At 34.8% G+C, this 13,517-nt stretch overlaps 1 pseudogene; it reads right to left on the bottom strand.

Moving 5' to 3' along the window:
- Window positions 1–1,838: 1,838 nt before the first annotated feature.
- Window positions 1,839–12,023, bottom strand: LOC133330041 (tyramine beta-hydroxylase-like; annotated as a pseudogene).
- Window positions 12,024–13,517: the final 1,494 nt, after the last annotated feature.

The raw sequence follows: 13,517 nt of genomic DNA on the forward strand, positions 1-13,517 counted from the left end.
GGGGGAGGGGAGCAATATTCCCCCTTTTCAAGAATTTGATCATTTTCGAATTGTGATTTCTTGAAATCCTTGCATTTTAGGTATATAGTGCCTTCGGCAATATTACTGATAAAATATCGGGGAATATTTTGCTGTACAACTTTAACCCTCAACCGACTAATTAAAGGGGTCTTTTCGGTTCCCTTTTCCAGGAGTGATTGTAAACTCATTAAAAACGGGGTTAAAGCTGCTCAGAATATTCTACAGAAATGTTCGCCATAAAGTTTTACTATAAGTCTCAGAATAGACTAAAACTCAAAAATCAGCCTATAATGTCAAAGAAAAAATATTCTACGTCAAAGTCTCAGAATAAACTATATATTTATATTCAATAGTGTTTAACAAATTTACAGTATAAAATTAACTAAAATCTGCAAAAAAATTGTTGTTATTATATATAATTTATTCTGAGACTTAGAAGTGGATTTTGACGTAGAATATTTTATTCTTTGACATTATATACCTAGAATTAAGTTTCATGTTACTTTATTGCACTTAGTCGAAAAAATACTGGGAAATGTCTTCGTAAAAAAATACAAGAACATTTTGAATTTTTGGTTCAAAATGTATGACTATATATTCGGTATATACATTATATATACGAATTTCTCTTGTTCAGTGACTTATGCTAAACATTGATGGAGAATATTTTTGTCCCTTATACCATCCGTCTAAAACGATATCTTGTGGGAAAAATGGGTAAAAACTAGTAATAAGTACGAAATTAACCCTAAAATTAGTTTTTTTTTAAGACGTTTAGGCTGATTTTTGAGTTTTAGTCTATTCTGCGACTTATAGTAAAACTTCATCGAGAACATTTCTGTAGAATATTCTGAGAAGCTTTAACACCGTTTCGAATGAGTTTTCAATCACTTCTGAAAAAGGGGACTGAGAAGACCCCTTTAAGAGTCGGTTGAGGGTTAAAGTTGCATAGCAAAATATTCCCCGATATTTTATCAGTAATATTGCCGAAGGCACTATATACCTAAAATGCAAGGATTTCATGAAATCATAATTCGATAATTATAAAAATTCTAGAAAAGGGGGAATATTGTCCCCCCTTTTTAGGTTACCTCCCGACGTAAACTTTCAAAACGCCGATACACGTGTCTTCTTTTTTTTTAGCCCCTCTTTCATAATCTGTTAGAATTTCCCGGTAATTATTTTTTGTGTAGCACAGTGTTATTTTCTAATTTCAATTTCTCTTTTTTTAGGTTGTAAAATTTGTCTAGGACTTTGCACATACCGAATTCATAAAAACAGCTAAAGGAGGACAAATATCTATAATTTCGGTTAAGAAGATTTGACACCCAATCAGAATTCAAAATATCAATCCGCAAATATCAAATGAAAAACCCCGTCTAAAGAAGAGTTTGTCAACTACTTTTGGATATAAAGAATTATTTACACATCATTTCATTCTATCAGTATTAATTTAAGTTGTATCCGTTTCAGTTTGTTGTTGTATACGTTTCAGTGCATATGCATTGTCCTAATTCTTGCATGGCAAAAAAACATTCAATTTTATCTTAGTTTTCCAATACGATTGCATCCATACACTCTTAGTTCCAACTTTATTTTCCATAATTTGAAAATGATAGATATGTCCTAATTGTTTCTTATGTATACATTCGCCCCACATATCACATTCACCCCTATCCAATGGTTTAACTACTACGAATTGTAGTGGGGGACAGACTTCACGTTGGACGGATATTTTGATTTCTACCGTTGTCATGGATGCACCCTCCCACTCCTAACCTCCAAAACGAAAACCGTTGGATTTTTTACACTGCACACTAAGTGGTTCCTCGAAGTATGTACATCTTATACAATTGATCGACCCATGGCTGTGTCCACTTGATGTTGCGATAATTCTTCGAACGTGCTCCACTCAATGGTATGTGGCGTTGATGTTCCTTCCTGCAGGATTGGAAAAAGGAAGAAAAAATGAAGAAGAACAACAGGAAAAGACAAATAGAAAACAAAATAAAAACATGAGATTAAGTCAGTTGAGTAATAGTTGTGGGTGTGATGTATGTATGTATGTGTGTGGTTGTAGATTTTGTAGTGGCATATTAAACTTCCAATTCCAGTGTGGGTGAGTGAGCATGTTCTATGTGCCGCCATGGACAACCCATCATTCAATTTGCTACAAGCCAAGAACAAACAATTTGAAATTGCTGCTGCCAAAGGACAACAATTTACATTATTGTATGATTGCATTATTAAATTGCTCTGCTTGACTTATTTCTAGTGGCCTCAAGGACACACAATTCATTTGTGCAATTTCTTTGTCTAACCGGAACGAGTGAGGAATATTTTAGAGGATTTAAGGGGACCCCCCCATTCTCGGGTTCAAATTTTTTTTTTATATAATTCGTATCTACGCTAATTAAAGAATGTCCCTACAATTTCAATTTACAATTTCAAGTGAAAATTTTTTACACGTTTCTCTGTGAGTGTATAGCTATCACCACACAGTGGTACAGGGTATTATGTCTTTGTGCATATGTTTGTAACAGGCAAAAATAATCGAGATAGACCCATTGTTCCTTTTGAGAATATGGATAGAATCAGTTTCTGAGTCGATTTATGCATGTCCGTCCGTCTGTTCATGTTAAATTGTAAACAAAGTACAGGTCGCATTTATGATCCGAATTGGATGAAATTTGGCACAGCTCATTTGTTTGCCCAAGGACGAACCCTATTGAAATTGGGAAAATAGCTCCCATATATATTTTCGTCCCATTTTAGGTAAATGGTGTACCAAAGTCCCCATATATCTTTCGATTTGGCACGAAATTTGGTATAGCGTACTGAATTATGTCTAGAATGATGTGTGAAAATCGGTTTAGATTTAGATATATACCAAAGTCCCTATATATGTTTCGATTTCCACGAAATTTGGCATAGCGTAATGAATTAGGTCTAGAATGATGTGTGCAAAGTTTCGTGAAAATCGGTTCAGGTTTAGATATAGCTCCCATATATATTTTCATCCGATTTAAGTTAATTGGTGCATCAGAGACCCTATGTATCTTTCGATTTGCAGGAAAGTTGCAACAGCGTACTGAATTGCGTTTATAATAATGTGTGCGGAGTTTTGTGAAAATCGGTTCAGATTTATATGTAACTCCCATATATTTTCGTTCGATTTTTTGTAATTGGTGCACCAAAGTCCCTACATATCTTTCGATTTGCACGAAGTTTGGTGTAGAGTACTGAATTAAGTCTAGAATGATGTTGCTAAGCTTCGTGAAAAGATCCATAGCTAGGCCGAATGACACAACGTTCTGAAGTAATATAAATTAGTCTCTGACAAGTTTCCCTGAAATCGGATATATATATATATATAACAAACACGCGACGTCTGTTAGGGTACATATGTAGAATATACACAAAGTGGTGAAGGGTATCATATAGTCGCCCCTGTCCGACTTTACTACTTTCCTTACTGGTTTTTTAACATGATTTTTGGTAAAAAATCGGCGATTTTCCAAAAATATTTTTTTAAAGGTCCACCATTTTGTTAATTTTAGAGCGAAGTCAATAATCCTAGCTCATACCAGAGCCAGACATATACTCTTTCTAACACCGTTGGCATTTTCGGATTCCGATGTTCCAGTGAGGAGATATCACGCCCGACATAAAAAATATGGACTATTCTTTAATTACAAAAAACAACAACATAACAATAACAAAATGTTTTTGAAATTATTTTTCTTCTCTTTTAAATCTTCAAATACATATGTGCAAGGTTGCAAACCTTAACAAGCATTGGTATTGATTTACCAGCCCATTGAAAATCGTGAAAAATTAAAATCGAGAATGAAGGGGTTCCCTTAAGTTGCATATCCTGAAATTCGTATTGGTATCTATGTTAACTATGTGGGGCAAATGGTCGAATAGTCCTTTAAAAAATAATTAAAAGAAGTAAAAATGTCGTTAAGTTCGCCCGGTCCAATCTGTTTATACAATGCTGCACGTAGGGGCTACCCGGAAATCGATAATTTTTGTTAGGAAATTTTCTACTCAAATATAATCCAAAATGTAAACTTACAGCTAGTTTGGTTGAAGCACGTGTCAAAACTACCCAAGATATCGTTATATGGCTTGCAGCATTATATGGGGATTCCTTAAGAGGTGAACCAATATCGATTATGTTTAGTAGGAAGATTTGACATCCCATGAGAACCTGAAAAATCAATGTAAAAAACGAGCTCAAAACCCACAAAATACCGAATAATCAGGGTTACCAATATATGGGCGCTACCCCGAAAAATGGGCTAATGTTCATAGTATTTGGTACAGACACATTCTAATCAATGAAAACCCAATATATTAAATTATATAAAATATTGATATTTAGGGTGTAGCGTCACATTAGGGCTTCCTTAAAAGCCGAACCAATATTGATAATTTTTAGTAAGAAGATTTACCAATATACAACAGCCTCAAAAAAAATTAAAAGGTAGAAACATGTTTCGGAAAACCCTCATAATACCGAATAATGTGGGGAGGGACTACCAATATTGATAGTTTTCTGTAATTAGATTATTTAACCAATGAGAGCCAAATGTAGCACATTAGAGCCAATTCGGTTGAAAAACGTGTAAGAAATCCCCATAATACCGCATATTCAGGGGGACCGATGTATGGCGGGGCTATACCAAAACGTGGACATATGTACCCCATTTGCCATATCAACCACCCTATGCCTATAAGGTCTGATAGTGCATTGAGAAAAATATTTTAAAAATTGTAAGTTTATATGTCTGAAAGTTAGTCCCACAACGTAGATTTTTAAAATACATTTTTACAAGGAGACCTTTAGACGTGGATTTTTGTATCCTTTACCACACTGTGGTACAGGGTATTATGTCTTTGTGCATATGTTTGTAACAGGCAAAAGGAAACGAGATAGTCCCATGGATCTTTTGGGAATATGCATAGAATAACTAGCTCCCGTATATAAAATATTTTCGTTCGATTTTTTGCAAATGGTGCACCAAGAGTCAATTCAAAGCCGATTGGCACAAAATTAGATTTAGATATAGCTCCCATTCAGATTTAGATATAGCTCCCATATATATTTTCGTCCGATTTTTAGCAAATTTGCAAATATTACTCCCATATATCGACTAACTTCATGTTAATTTTGCACCAAATAATGAACTGGTGTCCGATTGAGATTGAATTGTGAACAGTGGCCTGTATTGTTGCATAATGAATAGTTTGATTTAAATCGATTTCCATAACTGTGCCCTTTTGCACAAAAACGACTCTAAATTTGCCTTCACATATAGATTCTGATCACATATTTAATTTAGTACAATTTAACCGACTTTACTACTTTCCTTACTGGTTTTTATACCCTACACAACTATGTTGTCAGGGTATTATAGCTTTGTGCAGCCCCAAATGTTTGTAACGCCGCGAAATATTGGTCCTAGACCCACCTTTAAGTATACCGATCGTCATATCTCGACTAGCTGAGTCGATCTAGACATGTGTGTCCGTCCGTCTGTCCATTATAATTTGTAAACACGATACAGGCCATAGTTATGGAACAATCTTCACGAAATTATGCATGTAGATTGAGTTCTGGCCAATGAAGACCCCTATTGTTTTTTGGAAAAGATCGGTTAATATTTAGCGGATGAAATGGACCAAATACTAAATTTTTGTCGGTTTTTCTGGTCGCTCCAGAGGCCGCAATTATGGCCCAAACACCGCGATTTTTTGCATGGAGAAGGGGATCGGGCCAGAGGATAAGCATGCATGTTTTGATAAAGATCGGTCAATATTTAGCGGGTCAAATGGACCCTGACTTTTGTGTGAAAAATGACAAAATTTGTATTCTATGGCATATATATTTACTCCTGGAGGATGTAGTCCCCAGGATTTGATTGCATATCCAAGAGGAGTGGTTGGCCTTTAAATTGATACCAAATATAGTGATGTATCTACTCAGATGTGGGAGTTACAGTCAAATATTTACAGGTGCTTACGTATTCAGATATTATTTAGTAACCCATTACCACATTAGAGGGAGAAATATCGTGCTGATGGCTTTGAAATTTATCATGAAGTTCCAGTTATGGTCAAGAACAACGCCTACAATTTTCGGTGATGATCAGATTAAAATTTTGGGATGAAATGGACCGAAAACATAATTTTTTGTGTGTTTTCGAGTAGAGTATAATCTGAAAATCACAACACAACCCACCGTGAAGGTATCCTGGACAAGTAATAAGAAGGACTGTACTGAATATTCGAAAAAAGTAAGGAAGAGGTGTTGTTAACCTCTAATCGGACAAGAGGGAGCAAATATCACGAAATATTGCTCAGACTCGGAATAAACATCCTCAGAAAGTTAGAGTTCGTGGTAGTTGTGTAGGGTATCGCATGGTCGGCCCCGTCCGACTATACTGCTCCGCTCACTGGTTAAATATATTTTCAAACGATTGAAATGTTGTTTTAAAAATCCAAAGTCAAAGCTCTGCTATACCTTAAAAAGATCCTTAAATTAGAAATATTATTTTCAGATTTAGATATTGCTCACATTTATACAGTTTCCTCCGATTTTATGTAAATGGTGTACCATACTATCGATGTTTGTCCGATTGAGACAAAATTTTGCACAGAGTGCTGAATTAGGTCTAGATTGATGTATGCGAAGTTTTGTTGAAATATAATATAATTCGAATGTTTGATGTGGAAATCTAAAATTTATCGATTATCTGATCCTAATTATATTCTACCTAAATTATGGGCATATAGGAAGAACTGATCGTATTTAGGTATTTACTTATTGGTTTGTAATTAATTAATCCTATTGTAATTTTCGGGGTTATAGTTATAACTCTATGTAAATACCCTTACTATTTACGTAACGACAAATCTTATTTTTTTTCAAATAAATTAAATAACGAAATAGCAAATCGTGCAATAAACAATAACGAATTAAATTCAACCAAAAATTTGTTCATTCAACTGCATCTTTTTTCCATTCTCAACAGTGAAGTTCTCCAACAAAACTTTATAATATTAAAATAATTTGTATTTTCCCAACTGTTAGCAACTTCTGAACTAAAGACCACAATAATTTTATGGTAGATCTGTGGCTTTATGCTATTCAAAATGCATTAAAACTTGGTCCACAGAAAATTCTACACCCGACTGATTATTTCGAAACAGAAACTTCACAAAAAGGCAACAATGTCTACCACCAACCGAAAACCATTCGTACAAAAAGAAATTTTGTAGTTTAATTTGAAAATGTGAATGTAGGAGTTTTTATTTAAACTCGTGGCTTGTAATGTAAATTTCTCATTTCCTGAATATGATGTTAATAATAAACATCACAATTTAGTTTACATAATTCATCGGAACTACAAAAATGTAGTGTTGAAATTCGAACGCAATGAAAGGCAGCTGTGAACCAAACACTACAATGCTAGACCTGAAAAAATAATTATAATCGACATATTTTAATTACTAATATTATATTTTCAATTTATGTTTAAAGAAACATGGAGAATTTTATTAAATACTAACGGGCCCGGCAATATCTTCGTATTTATCAAATCAGACTTAAAGTAGCATTACAGTACTGAATATCTAAAATTTTATGTTAATGAGCGAGTCATGTTGCTATTTTTATCATCTGAAGTTTCGGTGGATATAAGGTTAAGAATGTGATGTGATTCGGTGATGGTCATATAGTATTTATGGAACGCTTTCTTTCTATAGGCAACAATTATAAGCCCCAAATTGCAAAGTACCATATTATGTGGGCTTCCCTTTAACGTATTTCAATATTACAAATTTTTAGTACAGTATTGGGGAGCACCGTTATGTGGGGACTACCTTCAAGATTGGGTCAATATTAATCATTGTACTCTTCAACACATTGTGGTAAGGGTATTATGTCTTTGTGCATATATTTTAACAGACAAAAGGAATCGAGATAGACCCATGGTTCCTTTTGAGAGTATGCATAGAATCACTTTCTGAGTCGATTTATTCATGTCCATCCATCCGTCCATCTATTTTTGTGAACAAAGTACAGTTTGCATTTATGATCCGATTTGGATGAAATTTAGCACATGTCACTTAATTGACCCAAGAACGAACCCTATTGAAATCAGAGAAAATCGGTTCAGATTTAGATATACCTGCCATATATAGTTTCGTCCAATTTTAGGTAAATGGCGAACAAACTCTGACTTAGGTCCAAATTTATGTTTGCCAAGTATTGTTGGAATCGGTTCAGATTTACATATAGCTCCATAACATAGTTTCGTCCAATTTTAGGTGAATGGTGAACGAAACGAAAAATATTTGTTCGATTGGGACCAAATTTTGCACAGCGTACGGAATTTAGTCTAGTTTGACATCTGTGAAGTTTTGTTGAAATCGATTCAGATTAGATATAGCTCCCATATATAATTTCGACCGATTTTATGTAAATGGTGCACCAAACTCCCAATATTGGTCCGATTTAAAATTTTGCTCAACATACTGAATAAAGTCCAGTTGGATGTGTGAGAACTTTTGTTGAAATTGGTTCAGATTTTCATATATCTCATATAACATTTTGCCGGACATTTGTATAAAATGTTACACCAAAAATTCAAGTCTGCCCGATCGACATGCGCTTTTTATATAGATTTCAGATGGCTTTTATTTGGTATGGCTTTTTATTGGTCCTAATATCTATGTAGATCACATTTGTTTTTTTGTCCGATTCAATTTGGTTAGAAAACGTGTCTAAAATAACGAATATTGGGAGGTAACGTTACATGGGAGTTACACCAGAACGTGGACTGATACATGCCATTTGCAATGTCGAACATCATAGGAGTACTAGCAATGTCTGTGCATTTTAATATTTGCGATGTATCTTAAATATTGCGTAATTTTACATAGAATTTTATTCTGATGAAATATATATATTAATTTAAGGGTATCCGATAAATACTTCGAGTTGTTGCAAACGGAATGACAAACAGAAGTACAGGCATCGTTTCATCTGACCGTTAAATGACAATGGATATTGTAAAAGGTGAGTATGGGACAAATATTTCGTATAAATTTTTACGTACGACCTCTTTGGGAACGGTCGTGACCCTTTAAGCAAAATTCTATAACAGAATTTTCTATAATGTGAAAATTGCACACTGTCTATAGAAGATACCTATTTTTACAAAATTTTACGTTTATATAACATTCCCGAGGTAATAATAAATGCATTTCCAAAAGAATTTTAAATAACTTTCCAACCCAAATAAAACGAATTTTTTCTGTTGATTATATACAACTACAATTCCAATACCTGTCAATTCTCCATATCTGCGAGAATAAAACACTAAATTCCATTAAAAACATTTCCATGTGCATGTTTAGATGATGAAAACTTAAACTAATTTACAGGTGGAAAAAAGCACATCAAAGGTAAACTCAACTGCATTTTCTGAACGCAGTAAAGTGTAAAATTTTTTTGCAGGTAAAACTAAAAACTACACATGACCGATTTCGAAAACTAACATCATTCAAAAGCCAACTCTATGGCATGTAATTTCACACACATACAAATGCAAACTCTAAATAAGCTTCATCAACATCATCATCGTCCTCCTCGACGTACACACAAATTTTAGTTAGCAAAAGTTGAAAAATGAAATATAAAAACAACACCAACAACTTCCCCAATATTTAAATATTGACCCTGACAATATTCAACTACTTTTAAATTCTGTACATTGGCAATGCAATAACCGCTCAAAGGATTATGCCACCTGACCCGGTATGGTATGGTATTGGTATTTTATCGGTATACTCTAGGCCCAGTTTCATGACACCAGCATCGAATTGCCTCAGTTTGAAAACTATGTTAATGTGCATTCCTGAACTATCGACATGCCCTGTTAGAAAGGCCAAAGAAACGTTGTGTGCCATGAGGAAAAATGTCAAGAGTGAACAAAAAATGGAGTGTGAAATAAATGAGAAAAATGTCGCTAACGAAAGCAAAAATTAATGTTGATGATGGTGGTGATGATGTTTTCTTTTTTTTTTTGGTTCATTTTATTTTCTTGCATAATGCCTGCGAACAATGGGCTTAATGTTGATGCAAAGAGTTGCAGGGTACACTCAAAGAATTTTGCATATGCTACGTGAATGAATGTGTCAACCTTTAGTCAGAAAAATTTGTCGCCAAGATAGAAAACAAAGTGACTGAATGGATTGTTTAAAGGAAGATTTTCAAGGACTATCATAACTTTAAACGTCATTTTTTATACCCTACACAACTATGTTGTCAGGGTATTATAGCTTTGTGCAGCCCCAAGAGCTTGTAACGCAGCGAAATATTGGTCCTAGACCCACCTTTAAGTATACCGATCGTCATATCTCGACTAGCTGAGTCGTTTTAGACATGTGTGCCCGTCCGTCCGTCCATTATAATTTGTAAACACGATGCAGGCCACAGTTATGGACCAATCTTCGCGAAATTTTGCATGTAGGATGGGTTCTGGCCAATGAAGACCCCTATTGTTTTTGGAAAAGATTGGCTAATATTTAGGGGAGGAAATGGATCAAATCTTTATTTTTGTCGGATTTTCTGGTCGCTCCAGAGGCCGCAATTATGGCCCAAACACCGCGAATTTTTGCATGGAGAAGGGGATCGGGCCAAAGAATAAGCATGCCTGTTTTGATAAAGATTGGTCGATATTTAGCGTGTCAAATGGACCCTGACTTTTGTGTGAAAAATTACAAAATTTGTATTCTATAGCGAATATATTTACTCCTGAAGGACATAGAGCCGAGAAGTTCATAGTATATCCAAAAGGACTTGTTGACCTTTAAATTGATGCCAGCTGATCGCTTTGATATGTTCCATGAGGTTCTAGTTATGATCAAGGACAGCATAAATTTTCGGTGATGATCAGATAATAATATTGGAATGAAGTGGACCAAAATCTTAATTTTTTTTGTGATTTTTTTTTCAAGTCGATCTACTGGCACAATTGAAAGCCCAACATCACAACATAACCCACGGTAAAGAGAACCTGGACAAGTACAGCCATCGTCTACTGAATATTTGAAATATTTGTTGACATCTAGTCCGTCTAGAGGATGCAAATATCGCGAAATATTGGCCACGCTCTGAATATAGAACCATAGAAAGTTAGATTTTCGTCGAAGTTAGGTAGGGTATCATATGGTCGGCCCCGTCCGACTATACTGCTCTGCTCACTGGTTTAAGTATATTTTATGGATAGACATGCATAAATCAAAAGGAACCAGATATCTATCTCGTTTAATTTTGCCTATTACAAACATATGTACAAAGACATCATACCCGGTACCTCAGTGTGGTGAAGAGTGTAAATACTTCTTCTTGTGTACACCACAAACAATTATTTCCTTAAGTGTACTACAACCTCCCACATTGTTGGCATTTACGAAAGAAAAAGCAAAATAAATCTCAAATTATTTACTACTCAGCACTTTCCATTTATCCATGCCAAGCGTACTTCATCAACGCGTCAATGGAAATAAATCACTCTTTGACAACATAAAGCTGATGCTGCTGCTGTTTCCACCTACCTACATACCTTTCTCAAATTCCCGGTTATTGAAATGCACTTCCAGATGAATATAAGAATTGCATGCCTTGGCACTAGTCTTTCGCGTCCATAGCGCACAGCGCAGTAATTTTCAAACAAACTTTAGCCTGTACGGGCATCTGTTGACAATCACCATTGTAAAGCGGAATTTCAACGTCCCAGTCGGTTTCTCAGTGAAACACCTCCATGTGATGCGCAAGAACCGGTGTCGTAATAATGGGATCAAACTGGACAATGTGATGTATTTGTTGCATGAAACTATCTAGCTTTTGCATGTGACACCAATAAGTTGTCTTTTTGTCCGGTACTGTCACTTTATTGAGTCGTATTTCAACTTGTTTCAGGTCACTTACAGTAAAAAAAAAAACAGCAGCCAACGGCGAAAGAAACTTGATGAAGATAAATTAAAGAAAAACACGAGACAAAAATAGCAGAGTTAATAAATTGTTATGGACATTGGCGAAAACAAACAAAGCAACGAATGATGCTAAAGTTGGTATCAAGTATTCTTATTGTCTATTGACACTTGCTTATACGTTTGCATTTTAAATATCTCAATTTAGTGATAATGGCCATGGACACATGGATTTAAAGTAAATTGCTCAAATGTCAACAAAAGTTTTGATTTAGTATAACCATAAAAACTGATTTTGAAATAACTTAAGAGAATTTGAGGGACCAACTTAGAATATACATACCCAATTTGGCATACCAGATTTTTGGAATCTGACATACATTTATTGAGAAAATGACAAATATAAGTTCGTGTTTTAGCATAGTCCCCATATTAACTTCCTGCCCAATTTTGAGTATTTTGAGAGGTTTAGCCGCGTGTTTCAGTTGCAAAGGCCCTATGTTGGCATTTTTGGAGGATTCTGCACAAAAAATCATTATTATTATAAGTACATATTTTGACAAAAGTTTTAATTGGGCATTTCAAGTACTTGATAAACAAAATACTTCTCCTCAGAATCTCGATATATTTTGCTTAATGTTTGACATGCTAACCCATATATGCGGAGTACACATGTACATATGTTAAATATGTTAAAAATTTTGAGTTTACACTTTGTTAATTGTTCTAATGAACTTGTTGATGCTCTACGGAACACACTGCTTTGATAACCATGATGTTCTGCTGATGTTCTGCTTAGCACTCTGATTAATAGATTTAACGTGTAGTAAACAGAGTAACTAAAAAACACGTGGCAACCACACGGAAGTTTAACATTCTGCGGGTCTGTATTCCAAGCCTGGGCCATACTTGGCGATATTTGCGCCTCCTTGACCAATTACAGGTATTTATTATCCTGTCAGTTTTATTCGTTGGCCATATTCTCTTTCCAAAAACAAATTGGTCCACAGTTATAGTCGAGTTTACAAAATTAATTGAGCAGGAGGGACGACAAAGTTGTTTAGATCAGCTCATCTAGTCGAGATATGATTGGTATACTAAAAGATGGGTCTAGGACCAATATTTCGCGGCATCATAGTACATTATAGTAGTGTGATGTCTTCTCATGAATGATGTTGGTTTATTCAAATCCTACAACTTAACAGTGATCCTATCTCCGAAATTCCAGCTCTATCGGTTCACCCAAAAATTAAATTGTACCAAATTACGTTTGAATTTCCGAAATTTCCTTCATACATCTTACACCTCAACAGTGACACGAAATTTCAGCATTCTAGCTCTATCGGTTCTCCCGAAATCCAAATTTACCACATCTAGTACCATTTAGTATACATTTGGTATATATTTTCTTAAACTGAATCCTTACCCCAATCTACACTCCAACAGTAATCTTATTTACAAATTTTATTGTTCCAGATCTATTGGTT

Source organism: Musca vetustissima, unplaced genomic scaffold, assembly GCF_032173495.1.
Source record: "Musca vetustissima isolate MV318-11 ecotype Yass unplaced genomic scaffold, APGP_CSIRO_Mvet_v1 utg64535, whole genome shotgun sequence".
Taxonomy (NCBI): Eukaryota; Metazoa; Arthropoda; class Insecta; order Diptera; family Muscidae; genus Musca; species Musca vetustissima.